Genomic DNA, 19,035 nt, shown 5'->3' on the forward strand with positions numbered 1-19,035 from the left:
AACATATTTATTTTTTACAGGAACAAGAATTGGAAGAACCAATAGAAAATGAAGAAAAATTTGTGGAGGAAATCAAAGAAGAAAACAACGAGCTTGTCGACCAGCTTGTTAAAGCTGAAGATAAAGAATCAAATGTATCAAGCACATTTGAAAAGAAAACTGAGGAATCTTCAGGTTTGTTAGTTAATAAATTTCCCTCTCCTCCCATATTGCAATACTGTATGCAACCAAAATATGTTACCAGCACAGAACTATAAAACATACTAAACATTCCAATTTAAAAATGTTGAGGCAGTACCTGAGTGCACATTGATGGTTTCATGATGTTATAAGACTTTCAAAAGTTTCGTGCAAAGTCAGGAAGATTTTTTAATATCATATAATAATATAATATAAATCACTAACAGAAATATTGAGGTTGTGAAATGTCAATAAAATTCTAATATTTGATGTCATTTCAATGACTTTGACCAGGTAACTGAAGGGTATTAAAATATAAATGGCTTCTTTTAGTCAAACAGAATTTATTAATTTCTTTTATGAATGTGTTGATGAACTTATTAAATGTGCAAATTTTTTGACATTTTTGAACTTTGACACTTTTTATAAAATCTTTCCCTTTATGTATGGTCCAACTGTTTCAGCACTTTGTGTCCATTTATGATTCCCTGAGCTTTTGTGCTTAGGCAATTAAATAAGGAAACCCTGCTTGAGTTTACTAATATCACTGGGTTTAAAGCCAAAATGGGATTTTGTAACAAAGAAAAATTTGGCAGTGGGGCAGTGGGACATTTTGGGCAATCATAAATAGACCCCCTAGTGTTATTTATAATACACAAAAGCCATGAATATCTTGTAAATTGTATCTTTATAGACAGTGACTAGTGATGTCATCAGATATAAATGATTATGAGTAGTGATGTCATTTTTGTCACATGACTCACTAAAATGTGTGTATTATAATAAATAAAGTACCCCTTGTTGGAAAATATGAGGATATTAGAAGTAACCTCGGAGTTCCATGACCTGTATAAAAATACTCGGCCTTCAGCCTCGTGCTTTTATATGGTCATGGAATGCCTCGGTGACATAATATCCTTATATTTTATAATAGGGGGTATTTTATTCACTATATATGCACATTTAAAGCTTGCATGTTGTGTATCACACTTGTAGTCTTACAGGACTATATATACAGAAATTACAAATAAAATCCGACGATGCACTTTTAGCTATTCAAATTATATTTCTAGATATTAGGTTTATGTCATAGGTCATTTGTTTTTGTAATATATTTAGGAATGTTTTTAAGAAGAATTACCTTTAAAGTACAGGTATAGGATCTGTTATCAGGAAACCCATTATCCAAAAAGCTCCAAATAGACCCTATTTTATCTAAATTATCCCCATTTTTAAAAATGATTTCCTTTTTCTCTGTAATAATATAACAGTAGCTTGTACTTGATCCAAACTAAGATATAATTAATCCTTATGGGAAGCAAAACCAGCCTATTGGGTTTATTCAATGTTTACATGATTTTCTAGTAGACTTAAGTTATGAAGATCCAAATTATGGAAATATCCATTATCTAGAAAAGCCCTAGCCATGCATTCTGGATAACAGGTATCATACCTGTACATGTTTATATTATATTTTATTTTCCAATCAAAGTTGAGATAATAACATTTATTTATCTTATTTGTGTTGCAGAAGCTACAGTGAAATCTAAAAAACGAGGGAGATGGCGATCCATCCGCAAACGCTTCATATGTGGAAACAAGGTAAGACTTGTGAATCTTTCTCTGTGTAACATTAGGTAAACATGGAATGAAATATTCTTTTGAGCAAGGTGATGGGTTCTTAATTCCTAGATAGATCATTTATGTCTTTATATATTTATTTTACATTTTAGAAACATGAAAATACATCAGAAGAAAAAGGAATAGTGGAGGTACCCACAATAAAAATCGAGGAGCCCTTTGAAAATGTTGCTAAAGGCAATAATGAAAAACCTGAAGGCGTAGAGGTCATACAGGAACAGAAAAAGACCAAAGAGTCGAGCAAATTGGAAAGAAAAGCTAAAAATCCTAAAGGTATGTTCTCCCTACATCTCCCTCTCTGTTCTTACTTTTTATTGTATTGTGACATGCTGCCAGCTCAGTAAAATGCATCGTGGTTTCATATAAATGAAATATTGGTATTGCAATGTCTTTAACCAGTTTATTGATATGGATGACTTGGATGTTGTATATAAATATGGCAATGTGAGGCAATAGTGTCGGCTATTAACATATGGAAGTATTTGATATTATTTTAAAGCTTTTTAAATGGTCAAAGTTGCAAAATATAGAAAGATTGCCCTTTGGACATTCCTCATGCAGATTACTGCCCTAGCCTAGAGGACACAAGTTACCTATGTCTAAAACTGTATCTCACCACCCAATTGACTAATTATTACAGCTACAGCATATATATCTGCCCTAGACAACAGATGGTGTTATAGTTATTTAAACTATATTATGTGAACACCCAATTAACAAGTTTAAAAGGTAGCCACCATATCCTGGTTAATTTGATCTTACCATGTGATCATTAAAATAGAATATTTTTTTTTTTAAAAAAAACATTATTCATTGCAAGAAATTGTCAATGTTAAGTAGTTATCATAGAATATGGAATGTTGAAATACCATTAACTAGATAGATATGTGTATCTTTATCAGAATGCTACGATGTGCTAATAAGAATTACACGGTTCTGTATATTTTATGGTTCAAATAAAATCAAAGATACTCACATTTTAATTTTATATTGCAGGATCTACAGTAAAATCACGAGGACGACATCGATTCTGTAGAACAATCTGCAAATTATTCAGATGTACGAAAAAGGTAAGGCAGTGAAATGTTTTCTGTATAATATTTAAAGAATATGGATGGAAATATTCTTCTGGGAAGTACAATAAACGGTTATGGGCTTCTAATCAACTAAGCTCACTGCAGAGCTTGACTTGACAAATATATGAAATTTTACTCTACTGAGTTCTTTCAATGCCATAAAAATATCCCGCTTTGAAAGTTTAAGATATTAAAATAGTCCTTTATTTGCTTTTTAACATGTGTAGCCATGTATATAGTTTATATATAAAATCTATATCTTGGCGAACAAAACTAATAGAAATAAACTTGTGATACAATATAGGTCTGCAAATGCTTTCAATAAGGATATTTTTACTATGTGTATTTTTTTCACATTCAGGAATCCAAGAAAGACAGCGTCCCTTCACCTGTTCAACTTACTCTAGAAGAACCTACAGAGAATGAAGAAATGCCTGAAAAACAACTTGAAAGTGAAGTTGAATTAAAAGCATCAGTTGAAACTCAGGAACTTCCTGAGAGTATTCCTAAGGATACTGATGAAGAATTGAATCAGATAAAGGTCATAGAGGAACAAATCAAGGAAGAACCAGCATCAAGCATATTGGAAATAGAAGATGAGAATCCAATAGGTACAGTTTTTTAAAACTTACTGTCTTCTGTCTAGTGATGGCTGAAATTTGCCAAAATGCATTGGTCTATGGGTGTCAAAATGTATTTTGATGTGCTACAAATTGAGCAAAAACTTTTTGACTCGTGACAATTTTTTTTCACCCATTAGAGTTTATGGTGAAACTTGGTGAAAAATTTCGCTCATCACTACTTCACCCCTTTCCTGTACTGAATGTAACCAGAATACGAGCTCAGAATAAAAATCCACTATATTCATTATATTATTTTGTTTGATATTTGCAGATGCAGAAATCATAGATACATCAGTTATTACTACTGGTGTTAAGTACCCGTCAGATCCAAGTATAAGCACTGTTGTGCGATCTACTTTTGTAAGTACCTTTTATTGAATTTTGTCAAACAGTACATACATTTTTCAATAAGTTTAAAGAATAAATCAACGTCACAACAAGTTAGTGTCTGAGGATTTACAGGTGGCCATTCCAAGACTTGTCTTGTTTTACCTTACTGTATTTCTATACAAATAATTAAATGTTACATTCATGCACAAGGAATATATTGTAACAATTCCTTTTTCTTCTGAAATTAAAAAGATGGCCTTGACTTACTTTTATACTTGTGTATAATGTTGTGCCCCTGCAAAATGCTTTTAGGAAGTCTATAGGAAATGACTGATAAAGTCATCATCATCAATATGCAAACCCATAAATTCATAAAGGATGTAAATAGCATATTTAAGTAATGGCCTTCATTTACTTATATAGTTTAATTGGGAATCGCCAGGCTTGACATTTCTAACCAGCCAATCACATTTCTCTACCAAATGTAACACAAATTCTGCAAACCAAATATGATTCTTTGTTCCCATAGTGGAACACAATCTATTCCATAGGAACCCGGTCTACAATAAATGGTGAAACTATAAAATGCAGATTTTCACCTTAAAACCCCAGTCAAAATTGTGTGTTCTGGCAGTGCACAATGGTTTTGCAATGGTAATATTGAGTTTTTAAGCTAAATGATGTGATGTATTTATCTTAAATTACTTTATTTTAAACTTTTTAGGGTGCCAAAAAGAGCTTATCGGACCCTGCTCAGATTACTTCAAGTCCTGGAGCAATACTAATTACAATACAAGAAGCAAAGAAGATAATACAAGGTATAGCACTCTATTAGTGAATTCACTGACTTTTAATAACCACTTAATGCTGCATTACATAATTAATTCACCCCATGCTTTTCCCCAGTGTCAGACTGGGAGGCCCAGGGCCCACTGGGACTGCTGTCCAGGGCCCCCCTTTCACTTGATGTGCCACTCAGTGCGCATGTATGAAGGTGCCGCTCAGCGCGCATACGCAAATGGTGTGACACATGCGCAAACAGCACCAAAATGTTTTTTTGTAGAATCAGAATATCATGAGAGGGGGTCTAGCCCAGCGGGGGGCCATGAGGGTTGGGGCCCACTGGGTTTTTTCCCATTCGACCCTGCTTTACCCTATATATATATATAATATACAGTATATATGATAAAATAATTATTTTATTACTAATGCTTATTAACGTTAGGCCAAGGTTGAGTATTTGTAGTAAATGTTAGAGCACAATATGTTCCCATGCTGTAATAATGCTGGGATTATGTTACAAATTGCTGATTAATTAATAAACACTGTGTAAATTTAAGTCCTAGAACTTTGCATTTGTCAACAATATTTCTACTTTCAGATAAAAAAAGCACAAATTGATCATTTATTTTATATGGTTTTTACAGAATTCAGTGCAGAAGCTGCACCTGCTCCTTCTTTAGCTGCTGTTAGTATAGTACCAGTGGATGAGCAGGAGTATTGGAAGACTGAGGAAAAGGACGACTCAGACAGCAAAACCCCCAGCGTAGCTGCTGAATTGTCCAAAGTGAGTATATTCATAAAAAACACCAAACAGTAAAACCACAATCTCTAGATATACTCAGATTTTTCTAAAATCATTTGAGCTGGAGCCCCAAAGTCTCTTTAGAAAGATTTCCGTTAATAATGGGTAAATCAAACAGTGTATCTTTTATGAGCAATGGGCTTATGGATAATGTATCAGTGAGCACAAAAATAGTTAGATATATCCACCTGTAAGACATGCTAAGTGGGCTTGGCTGATATATGGGGTGGGATATTTGCTGTTTCCTTTAGCTATGAATAAATGTCTCTCTCCATAATCATCACCATGGGAATTTCAAGACATTTCTCTTTGGCATTAACTATCTATTCTTTTGCATATCAGATCTTTCAACTGATCATTAAATATTTATCTTTACAGAGTTTAACAGATGATGAAAGTGACCCCATCAATATTGATCCAATCCCTGAAGTAACGGTAATAGTGGTTGAAGAAGCCAAGACGCCCTCAGGTACAGTATTTGATATATCATGGGTTTGTGTTTCTCTATTGTGGCTAGTCAAAACTATGTATCTATATACATCTATATAACTGGAGTTATGGAATATAAATCTATATCCAGAAACAGAGAGAGGCCGGAGATACCGGCTGCAATAGGGACTAATATGCATATGCAAATAAGGGCGGGAAGACAAATCACCCTGGAGCACAAATATTTGTTAGATAAGTACTTACGGGCACATATTTGCAACCCTTAGTGCTCTAATACATGCAGTAAAACGTAAATCTAAAAAAGTTACCTAGAACCTACTCACAATATACAATAAATCTATACAATAAAAAAAAGCTATTCCAACCCATTGTCTATAGAACCTAAGATGAAGTATTGCATTATTTTATATTTTTTCATTTATTTTTGCAGAATGTTCCATACCAGCCACGACTTCAGAAGACAGCAGTGCTTCATCCTATAGTACTGCAAATAGTTTGCTATTGCAACAGGATTCCAGCTTGTTTGAAAAGAAGTCACCTTCAGGTACAGTATTAGAGGAATCAATGTTTCAGTTGTATTTTATTGTTTTGTATTACTGTAGGCTAACCACCAAAACATAGTGAATCCTATATTCTCCATGCTTATCCCTCAGTGTATTTACATATATAAAGTTTAACAAAAGACTAGTATTGAAAAATGTATCGCCAAATTAAAACCAACCCCGGGTGACACATTTTACACAGAGGAGACAAGCACATGGATTCTATATAACCAGCCTCAGATCATCAGCTTCTATAGGCCACTCATTAATGTATGCCAGTAAGGGAATAGAAGGAGAGTCATTACTTCTTCTCTGGCACATTGTAATATATACAGTAAACGTATGGCTATTAACTGGTTGTTCCAAGCTTACAGATTTTAATCCAACCCATAGTTTATAGAACCTAAGGTGAAGTTTTGCATTATTTTATTTTTGCAGAATGTTCCGTACCAGCGAATACTTCAGAAGACAGTAGCAGTTTATCCTTTAGTACTGCAAAGAGTTGGCTATCGCAACCGCCTGAGGATAATCTGGTACTTGGGACAGAAACTTCAGAGAGCAAAGCTGAGAGTGATTCTGATAAACTTGTAAGTACCTACTTTACTTTACCCATGAGCCACATTTAAATGTAAAATGAGTTGGGCATGAAACACAGGCATGAAAAATGTCTCTCGGGCTGCCAAATAAGTACTTGTGATTGGCTATTTGGTAGTCCCTATCTGGATTGACAGCCTACAGGAGGCTCTGTTTTTATGCCTCCAAGTCAGGAATTTAAAAAAGTACCTGCTTTGAGGCTATTGGGAGCAACATCCAAGCAGTTAGTGACAACATGTTGCTCCTGAGCCACTGGCTGGAGATTACTGCTTTAAACCATTACATAATTGGGTTACCTTGATACTAGTGCCTTTTCACACCTACCAATTAAGTAGAAGTGCTTGGAATAGGTAACTCAAATATTATCATATCAATTGATTAATATTCTCATGTTTACTTAAAGGCTCTGAATAATTACACTCTCTTCTTGCTCTTTAGCTACCCCAGGAACCTGAAAGTTCATTAATTGCTGCCCATCCTGCCCAGGAAGAGGAGTTGGCAGAGAGAGGAGAGAGTGAAGGTGCATGTGCACCTCAGGAGCCTCCAGACTCAGCGTACGTTAAACTAAAACTAGAACCAGTACATGATGTGTTTTATATTATATGGTAGAACCTTAAACTTGATAAGTTGTTAATAGTGATGGGCGAATTTGCACCGTTTTGCTTCGCCGAAAAATTTGCGATTTTCAAGCAAAATTCGCGAAACGGCGCCGGCGTCTAGTTTTTGACAATGGCGCCCGTTTTTGACCCCGGCGCCCGTTTTTGACGCCACCGCCCGTTTTGCGAATTTATTCGATGGCGGCGAATCGCGCAAATTCGCCACAAATTCGCGCCTGCCGAATAAATTCGCACATCACTAGTTGTTAAGAGTTATTTCTATTTTTTATATACTTTACTCTGTTTTTTTGCAAAATAGTATCCATGGGATCCATTTCCTAGAAACCCATTATCCTGAAAGTTCTGAATTACAAGAAGGCCATCTCCCATAGACTCCATTTTAATCAAATAATTAAGATTTTAAAAAAGTATTCCCTTTTTCCCTGTAATATTGAAACAGTCCTTGATCCTAATTGAGATATAATTAATTCTTACTAAAGGCAAAACAAGCTTATTATGTTTAATGTATGTTAAAATGATTTTTGTAGACTAAAGGTAAGAACCATTATCTGAAAAACCCCAGGTCCTTAGCATTCTGGATAACAGGTCCCATGCCTCATTGTGTTACTGCTTTATATAACTTTATCTGTAATAAGTATATTAAACTACTGACAATGGTTTGCACTGTTTTAAAAGCCGACTGCTGCGAAAATACACTAATCGGTTTCAAGCTTAGGCAATGGCACACTATGCTTGTGCAGTGGTATAACAGAGAAAGTTATATAATGTGCTGGAGCAAGACTTTTAGCATTTAGTATATATATATGTGTGTAAATTATGACTAAACATTACTTTCTTGTTTATCTTCTTTCAGTGATCTGCAAATGTCTTGGAGCTCTCTTGAAGACTTTGATTTCTGTGAATGGATTGGGAAAGGAAGTTATGGAGCGGTGAGTTACTCATCCCTAAATAAGATTCAGTTGTTTATTAGCATATTCAGGGAAACTTAATGAACTTGCTTTCATTCCAGGTCTTTCTAGGAGAACATAAGAAAACAAGAAAGTTGGTTGCCATCAAACGTGTATCAAAGGCAGTCGTTTTTAGCACTTTACAAATGGAACGGTTAGTAAAAAGCTTTTTACTTACAAAAAAAGGGGGGACTGATTTACTAACATAGAACTAAATTACACAGAGGTAGTTGCTTATAGCACCTATGCAAATCTTTGTTTTAATATCCTAAATGATATTGCGATTTCTGGGGCTGCTGCTGTCTGAGATATCAGCCCCAATGGTGCTTCTTTCCACTTCACACCTTAAACCTTAAACATTGGAGTGGGTGAAAGGGGGACACAATTTCGCTCACTGGACTAGCAGAGCCAGAACCGGCAATTTGGCTCTTAAAGTTACAGGAGGTGGATTATTTGTCCCCCATGGCAACTAGCCACTCACTGCCACCTAAGGCAATGTTCTGACATTGAATTATAGCAGGAGCAGCCCTGAATTGGCCACTAGGGTGCAATTTTATGACATATTAGTATTTGTTAATACCATGTCAAATTGTATGTTGTACTGAATATGCATAACCAAAAGCTGTCTATTCTATTTCAGTCTTTTTGAGGAGAAAAGCATCTTAAAGATGGCGAGAGATGAGAAAGCCCCTTTCCTTGTGGGTTTAGTCTGTTCATTCCAGAGGAAACACAATCTTTACTTAGCGATGGAATTTTGCACTGGAGGCGACTTAGCAGCTCAACTGAAAAATGGTGCACTCCCACCAAACAGCACTTTGTGAGTCATTTTAGGCATTTTATAACTGTTAACATTTGGCAGTAGGCTAACAATTGCTTAAGTAGTACCATAAGTATGGGCCAAGCATTTGTTAGGAATTCTCTCTTTTAACTATTATTTTGTACATTTGCACATTCCCTAGGCCTCTTTAAGGAATAATGCAGCAAACCAAATATTTATAGTAACAGCTACAATTCTTCTCATAGATAAATGGTTGTGTATTTATAACTAATGGTACATGTGTTTATTTTTGTAGATTTTATTCTGCTTGTATGGTCCTTGGGATAAAGTTCTTGCATGACCGAAGTATCGTCCACCGGTAAGCACTGTAGAATGTTAAAGGGTTTATAGCTGTAGTAGCAGTAGGGTTGCCACCTTTTTGCATATTGAAAGCTGGTCACGGGTGGAATAGTGATGTCATTGGGTGGGTCTATGACTTGGTGATTGGCTGATCTAGAAGAATTTTGTCTTGGGCAGGTCTTTCTAAGGCCAGGCTGTCTAGGTAGCAAGCTTAAGTAGCAGCTAGAGCTGATTATATCAGGGGGCTATTATATTTTACAATATAAAAAATAATAATCTGTAGTATATTCATGGGGAAATATACTAGCCATTTTAATTTCTTTATGTTTTTTTTAACTACAGAGATGTGAAACCTGCTAATATCATTATAGACAGTAGTGGATATGCAAAACTTGCAGATTTTGGATTGTGCAAATCAGGTAAGCTATCTTTGCATAATTGTAAAACATATACAGTATTGTCCCAGGACAGTAACTGCACAATATTATAGATATTTAATATATTCAAATCTATATTAGATTTCAATACAGAAAGTTCATGTAAACCAATGCGTGTGGTAATAACATTTATATCCATATTACGTTGTCTGTCTTTTCAATATATAATTATATGCCTGTTATTAGATAATTCCAGTTGATTATTTGCTAATATAATGTTTCTGGTACTTAAGGAATTGGCTATGGAAAAAGAATGAATATCCCATGTGGAACTCTGCAATACGTGCCTCCTGAAGTGTACAGACTAAAGGTTTACAACAGAACAGTAGACTGGTGGGCTCTAGGTGTTGTAATGTACCAAATGGCTGTTGGTAAGGTAAGTTTAAAGCATCCATTTTTAGATTTGATTCGGCTCTAGGAGGAGTTCTATTTTTTCCCTTTATTCTATTGAAGAGGATAATATTATAAGCCCACAATCATATGTTGTCATGAGATATAAAATTTGAGCCCCAATACAATGTTTCATTCTATCAGTTATTGAAGCATTCAACATTAATCACCTGGCCAAATACATAAGTATCTATGTGAAAACTTAAGTTCATGATATCTTTTTTTTCTGCAGTTGCCATTCGATGGAAATCAAGAGCAGCTGCATGCAGACGTCGTTCATGCAGAACCAAATTATCCAGACTGGCTGGATGATAACACCAGTGGAATACTAAGAGCAGTAAGTTACTATTTGATACTAGTACTTTATCCAGTTGACATACAATTGCCACTAATCCATCTAGCATCCAGGAGCTGAATATCATTATATTGAATATTAAGTGCACCTCTCTGTATAGATACATACATATACACAGTGACTACCACCATGTTGCATTTCATGCTTCTTGGTTGTCATTTGTTCTGCGCCGCTCTGCATGTTAATTGGTAAAAAGCAGCACATAGAATAAAAAGGCACCATGAATAGGTTCAATTACATAACAGAAAAGCAAGTATGCTTTAATACGGGCTCCTGTGTAACTATTATTTTTCTCTTGTGCAGCTCTTAAATAAAGACTACAAAGAACGTCTCGGTTCAGTTAAAGATGATGGCGAACAAGTGATGAGACATCCCTACTTCGAGGTAAGTTAATATTATAGATATCTTGTAGGGCAGTCATATTTAGGAATGGGTGTAGAAATAATTGGATGCTCTAAAAACATCCTTCCATATTATAATAATTATAATTAACATTTAACTGAGCTACATCTGTTATTTGTTATTGCCGTTGTTATTTAAAAAATTAAGCATTTAAATATTCCATATATAATAAAAATACTTAATAATTTTGTATTTGTAGTCAATGAACTGGGAAGCTCTAATGGAGAGGCAATTGAAGCCCCCGTTCATTCCTGGCCCTTATGTGAAAACAACAACTACAGAAGGCCAAAAAACTGATGATGCTGCAACACCACCAGATGAGCAGTGGCTAATGAATTCAGATCGCCAAAAGAAATTCAAAGACTTTGATGAGTTGCCAGAAGCTCACTTGCATTAAGGAGAACAGGAAGCAACCATTAGAACCACCTACACCTTCTAGGCTGAGAACTAAAAGAGACTGATAGCTCTCTAATCACGTTCATTGGCCAAACTAGGAAAGCTGGCAACGAAGGAGTTGAGAAAGCAGAGGTTGTGGGTCCCTGCCACCATCATTCCTAGAAGCCCTCATAATAGTCATCCCCAAGGCAGGGTGGGACCACACCTTATGTAGTTCATATTGAACAATTTTTCTCATTAACACTGATGCAAAAATACTAGCCATGTGGCTTACCTGGGCCATCACAGATCTGATACATCCAGACCAATCAGATTTCATGCCGGGGGGGCAACAGACTTCAACCTTCGAAGCCTCTTTACAAATCTCCAAATATCCAACACCAACAGAACTTTGGGAAGTATTCAAGAAACTTAATAAACTTATACTTCCATTAATCTGGGCCAAGAAGACCCTCCGCATCTCCTGGGAATGATTGACAGCACCCATTACCAAAGGGGGACTGACCTTCCCTATTACCTAGCCTCACAAATTTACTACCTACAATGGTGCTTCTCGCCCAACCCCTACAATCCTAATATGGTCTTCCATGCCTCCATCCTATATTCTATAGAGGGCCTTGGTACCTACCCCTACAGGCACCCTTCCAACATGGCAACCTTGCCAAGCACTCTTGCCACCCCACACAAAGCATGGTCTATAGAGCTAAAACTTCTTAGCCACCCAGTACCTCACTTGTCACCCAAACTTCCCTTGTGGGGAACTCATAATTTCCTCAGCTACTTGACCTGCCTGACTTTTTGTAATGGGCATGACTAGACCTTAAAAATCTGTCTGACTTAGTAACAAAGTAACTAAATGAGCAGTTTCCCACATTACAAGAATGGCTTCCTGGTTACCAAATCCAACTCTATAGGTACTTCTAGCTCATACAAGCCTTTCATGTGCAGTTCCACACCCTTACCCCAGCAATGACTATGGTTAGTATAGAGAATAGGGATTTCCCCCCCAATGCAAATCCACAGGTGCCAATTTTATTATCATGATCTGGTCCTGCCCCCCCCCGGTAAAGACATTCTAGACCAAGGTAATGGAAACACTAGCTCACAACAAATAATTCATCCGGTTGTCTGCTTATTCGGAGTGATTGACTACGTAATACCCACTAACGCGGCTAGAACTCTGCTGCGCTCCCTCATGTTCTATGCAAAAAAAATTGTGATCATGCACTGGCTGGGGAAAATCCCTCCTATCATACCCTTCTGGAGATGGCTGGTAGACGGAGCTCTTCCACTGATCAAACTAACGCACGAAACAAGATAGGGCAACAGACAAATTCAACAAAGTGTGGGGGGCCTGGTGCGGTTCTTTTTTATTTTTTTTGTTTTACATAGTAAAAACAATATAACTTACCTTAGACTGATAGAGATTATATTTTTATATGTATTTTAATAAAACAAATTCTATTTTTACATGTGTTTAGACTTTTTTTTTACATTGTTAAAAGAAGCAGCGCTACAGTTGCTGTATAGTTCCAGTCTTAGTGGAAGCAGTGATTGTTATATTTATTTAGTGACATAGTGGGGCAGTGTAGCTCCTTCTTTACCATGTGTTTAGTGAACAGGACTTGTATTTGTACCAAACATACTTTTTGCAATTGCTAAACTAGGAAAAATGGATGCTTTTTGTTACATGATTAGTGATGAGTGAAATATTTTGCCATGTTTTCCCGGGAAAATGACGTCCATAGACCCCAATGCATTTTGGCTACTTTTTGCCATTTTTGGCAAAGCTAAACGGGTCAGATTCACTCATCATTATTCAGACAGAAAGAGCAGACAGAAAAGTTGAAAGACATCTCAGGCATACTGTAAGTGCCAGTCCAAGTCCTTTAGAGAAACTCAGTCTAATTAAAGAACCAAATGTATTTTGTGTTTAGGATATACAGCTATGGAATCCATTATCCAGAAACCTGTTTTCCAGAAAGTTTCAATTAATTCAAAAACATTAAAAAAAAGAAAAAATGAAGGCCAATTAAAAATTAGCTTAAAATTAGTCATTTTATTACAGAATGACAAGATGCCTTCCACATGTGTTCAGTGCTTGGATGCGCCTGTGTCAATACTGTACTATAAGGAAGAACAGGCTGTGTTTTATTCTGCACACTCCTGTGGTTGAAAGCAGGAAAACTGACCACAGGGGGAACACAGGGTAAAACACCCCTTTAGTATGAGCCCTTATTCAATCACTTGTCTTCTTGTTGCAAACAACACGATCACAATAAGTTACAAAAGTCTTAATGCCCAATATCTTATTCTGAAACCAATGGTATTAATATCAAGGTGATGCTCCCATTGCTGCAACTTTTCTAGTAAGACTTTTGACGACATACAGGAACATTGTAGATGGGGAGAGCTTCCACTCATAGTAGTCACAGTTGAGTAGAAGAGAGCAGCACAACACCAATATAATGCAGGTGGGGAGCATCCCCATTTATTTTCACCACCAAAAAATCGTTTCGGGGGGGTTTTCACCCACCCTTCATCAGGATGAAGGGTGGGTGAAAACCCCCCCGAAACGTTGATTTTAGGGTGGGTGAAAACCCCCCCCGAAACGTTGATTTTTTGGTGGTGAAAATAAATGGGGATGCTCCCCACCTGCATTATATTGGTGTTGTGCTGCTCTCTTCTACTCAACTGTGACTACTATGATTGACGTGTGCCGACTGTCTAGAGAGTTTTTGCACCATCTAGCAGGATTTGCCATAGGAAAGGCGAGGGAGGTGCGGTTTTCAATATATCTTGAGAGCTTCCACTCAGCCACAAGAGCATTACTGAGGTTGGGCACAAATGATGGCTGATCAGTTTGGGCTTTGGTCATTCAGTGTTCGTTCAGAGCTTCGAGTTGGTCATTTTAATTGTTCTCCTCCCATCTCAAAAAATATTGTTGTGTGTTCGGTTAGATGCAACACTTTTTTAATGGGTCATCATGGGCGGCCCCATTCACAACGCCAGTGGCAAAAAATGGCCAAAAATATACAAGGTTCATTTTAGCCATGTAGTGTAATTAAGTGTCGTTGCTAGTCAAGTGAATCTAATGTTTAATATCATAAGAGGGAAAAGGGGAGATGGACCCTGCACCACATGTGGAGGGATAGAGTTGCTTATAACATTGGATTACGTGTACTGGTAACACGGAATAATATATATCAGTATACAGCATCAATCAAGTTTTGGATAAACCCACTCACTCAGGGATTATACACTTACTTTGAAACAAGGTTGAGTACCCTCCCTATATCTGATCATTAGCCACAAGACCATAGACTAAAGGGAACAGAGTTTGTCAGTGTCGTATAACCATATATGTGTGACCTAGTTAATCATTTCTGGATTTGCTGGTTGTGTATCGTGCCCCCAAGAGTCCTTTCACCCAGAAATCAATAAAATTAACGTTGAAGCACTGGCATGCATTTCTATTAGTATGATGTAGAAAGAGATCATATGCAATTGGTATTTGTTTATTATTTTGTAGTTTTTAATTAATTTAGCTTTTTATTCAATAGCTTTCTAGTTTGCAATTTCAGCTTCCAACTTGCCCAAGAGACCATGCACTAAATTTTGATTTGAGACTGGGATAATAATAGTGGAGGGCCTGAATAGAAAATTGAGCAATGAAAACCAGTAATGACAATTCATTTGTAGCCTTGCTGAGTATTTGTTTTTAAATGGGATTAGTGACCCCAGTTTGAAAGCTGGACTGAAGAAAAGCAAATCAGAAGAAAGCAAATCATTCAAGAACTATAAAAAAAGAAGTTGCTTTGAATTGGCAATTCTATAACATATTCATACCTCCCAACTGTCACGTTTTTCGTGGGACAGTCCCGATTTTGACAGCCCAACCCACAGTCCCAGATTGTTACTGAAATGTACTGACTTTCTCCTTGATCTCCTGTACTGAACAGCCAGAAAACTATACAAAGTTTCTAAAACTCAATTTGCTTTTGGCAGAGAGCCCAGCAGAGCCAGAACTAGGGGTAGGCAGAGTAGGCATGTGCCTAGGATGCAAAGCTGGGGGGCCCCAAGCACGTGCTTTCTCTGCCTGCTACCCCTAGTCCGGTCCCCTCTCTGCTCCGTACTTTTTGCCAATGCGCATTGATCCATGTAGGCATGCGAGCATGTACATACGCATGCACAGGGGTGCTTATTCGCACATGAGCACAATTATTTATTTGCGCATGAGCGTGCAATGCAAGCATCCAGTCGGTGCCACGACCGACCAGGTTGCATAAGGCGCCTGGCCAGCCTGGCCCAGCTCTAGAGCCCAGAATATGTGGCAGGTGCACTTGTATACTTTTTTTTAACAATTTAAGATAAGCAAAAAACAATTGGAACAATTTAAGATAAACAGGTCTCTTGGGAGAACTGACTTGCAGCTTAAAGGGCAATTCACCTTAGCATAACTGTAAAAGAGATTTTGTGTACTCACCATAAGATCTCTTTCTCTTCAGTCGCTTGGGGGACACAGTATAGCTTGCATCACTAGGAGGCAGGACACAATAAAATAAAAATAACTAGTCCCTCCTCCTGCTATACCCCAGCCCACAGGTGGAGCCAGGCCAGTTTATACCAAAGCAAAGAACAGCAGGTTACTAGCAAAAATGAACCTTTATTTAACTATGAACAATCAAAAAGGTATCTACAATTAGCCACCATGTCTGAAAATGAGTGAAGGCCTCAATCCAGGGAGGGAAGTCATGTGTCCCCCAAGTGACTGCAGAGAAAGAGATTTAATAGTAAGTACACAAAATCTCCTTTTCTCCATTGTCGGCTTGAGGGACAGTGGGGATGTGCCAAAGCTGTCCCCTAAGACACGGGCAGGAAGGAGAGGCCTATGTGGCACTAACCACTGTGGCTTGGAGTACCTTCCTGCCATAGCGGGTGTCAGATGCTGCAAAGGTGTTGAAATAGTAAAATTTGCCAAAGGTTTGGATGGATGTCCACATGGCAGCCTTGCACAATTGTTCAGCTGAGACCTAGTCCGAAAGGCCCAGCATGAACTCATTCCCCGGGTGGAATGAGTTCTGAGTCTAGCTGGGGGCTATGTCCCTTTGCTGTGTAGGCTCTTTGAATAGCCTGCTTGATCCAAAGGGAGATGGATGCCTTGGTGGCAGGGGAGCCCTTTTGGGGCCCAGCAGGAATAATGAACAGGGAGTCCAATTTGCAGATGTCTTTGACTCAATGCAAATAGGTCCAAGGAATTAAGTGCCACCTCTTTGGTGTTGGAAAGGGATAGGCAGAAAGTTGGAATGGTAATGTCCTGGTTTAGATAGACGGTGGATACCACCTTAGGAAGGAAGGATGGATGGAATTGTGCGAAGGACAGCCCTGTCTTAAAGGAATGTAAGGAATGGAGATCTTCAGGATAGAGCTGACAGCTCTTAGTTGATGTTATGGCCAGTAGAAACACCGTCTTCCAAGTAAGCCATTAAAGAGAGATGGAAGACATAGGCTCAAAGGGGGCCATTGTAGGGCTCATAGAATGAGAGCTAGGTCCCAGGAAGGCACCGGTGCTCGGCCAGGGGGCTTAATGTGGGCTACCCCGTGTAGAAAGGTCCTGACATCCGAATGTAAGGCTAGGCACCTTTGGAACGTAATGGACAGGGCCGATATCCGGGATTTCAGAGATCCCAAAGAAAGTCCCATGGATAGACCCTCCTGAAGGAAGGCCAAAAGATTGGAGATGGAGAACATTTGGAAGTCTGCTCCTTGGCTCTGGCACCACTGTTGGCAGATGGACCATACACAGTGGTATGCTTTGACAGAGACAGGCTTGCGGGCTGCCCCCATTGTGTGAATTACAGCGTCTTTTTAGGATTGCGGTCTCAATAGCCATGCTGTCAATCTGAGTTTGGCTGGACATGGATGTCGAATAGGACCTGGAGATAGAAGATCTGGTATGGGGGGGTAGGATCCATGGTTCGTCCACCGAGAGGTTGACTAGGTCCAAGAACCACGTGCGAGGAGGCCATCTGGGAGCTATTAGGATAAGAGTGGTGTGTTCCCTCTGTAGCTTCTTGATTGTTCTTGGAAGACGAAGAAGAGGAGGGAAGGTGTAAACAAGCTGGAAGTTCCAGGAAGTGGTCAGAGTGTCTGCTGCTAAGGCAAGGGGGTCCCTGTAGCATGCAAAGAAGAGAGGCACCTTTTGGTCGTGACGGGTTGCCATGAGGTCAACCTCTGGTATACCCCATCTCTGAGAGATTTGGTGAAATATTTTGTCTTTTACTGACCACTAGCTTAGATCTAGGGACTGTCTGCTGAGAAAATCTGCCTCCCAGTTGAGTAGTCCCGGAATGTAAATTGCTGAGAGATGAGACTGGTGGGTCTCTGCCAGCAAGGATGAGGCCTACTTTTTTCAGTGCCTTCCTGCTTCTTGTTCCGCCCTGGTGGTTGATATATGCTACTGTTGTGGCATTGTCAGATTGGATTCTTACTGCCTGTCCTGTTAGCTGTTGTTGCCAGTGGACTAAGGCTAGTCTGATTGCCCGAATCTCTAGAAGGTTCATGTGGAGATGTTGCTCTGCTGGAGACCAGAGGCCCTGTACTGAGCGTCCCTCTAATACCGCTCCCCAGCCGGAGAGGCTTGCGTCCGTGGTGAGTAAGCACCACTGAGGTTCTCCAGAGGGGTCTGCCCTTGGTCAGGTGACTGATTTGCATCCACCAGTGAAGAGGTACTCTCATCCTGTGATACCGAATCTCCTGAAGTAGGGATCTGCGTTTCCAGGCTGGACAGCTGTACTCGCCCAGGCTGAGGCCAAACCTGGGTGCAGGGAAGTGCCGGTAGCAGAGAAAAGGGAACGTAAAAGTCCTTCCAGCTTTTTGTCTATGGAATCTGCAATGCTGTGTTCTTAGAAAGGCGTGACAATTAGGCATCCACTGAAGGGGGAGAGGCCCACGTCTCAGTAAGGTCAGAAGGAAAGGGATATAGCTTGAGAAAATGCTGGTTTGGTTGAAAACGTCTCTCTGACTTATCCCACTCCTGCTGAATGATCTAGTCTAGTTGATCATGAGAGGGAAAAGAAGGAGAGGATCTACTCTGATGTTTGAAAAGACCCGAGGAAGTACTGGAACTGGTTTCAGGTGTAGGTGTAGGGTTTCTAGTACGGAAGTAATTAGGGTGTCTACTGCTTCGGATGATAACCTAGGAGAGTCCTCCTCTTCCTGGTCTGAATTGTGAGATGGTTCTCCATCAGAGAGAGCCTATTCATCTCCCGAGTCTGGAGGGAGGGGAGATGGATTAATGGACTCATCAGTCTCTGCTGCAGATGGAGAGAGGCCCTGCACTTGGCTGGCTTA

The 19,035-nt window shown here is 38.7% G+C and overlaps 1 protein-coding gene and 1 long non-coding RNA gene across 5 annotated transcripts in view; one reads left to right on the plus strand and one right to left on the minus strand.

The window, feature by feature from the left end:
* The window catches only part of LOC108699264 (prolactin-releasing peptide receptor-like), a 125,761-nt gene that overhangs the window by 91,319 nt on the left and 15,407 nt on the right, over positions 1 to 19,035 (minus strand). The gene's annotated exons all lie outside the window — the stretch shown is intronic.
* Positions 7,293 to 9,389, plus strand: LOC121397167. The gene is made up of 3 exons (XR_005963554.1): positions 7,293 to 7,575; positions 8,492 to 8,739; positions 9,226 to 9,389. It is a non-coding gene; the product is annotated as an uncharacterized LOC121397167 (long non-coding RNA).

This window comes from Xenopus laevis, chromosome 8L (genome assembly GCF_017654675.1).
Source record: "Xenopus laevis strain J_2021 chromosome 8L, Xenopus_laevis_v10.1, whole genome shotgun sequence".
Taxonomy (NCBI): domain Eukaryota; kingdom Metazoa; phylum Chordata; class Amphibia; order Anura; family Pipidae; genus Xenopus; species Xenopus laevis.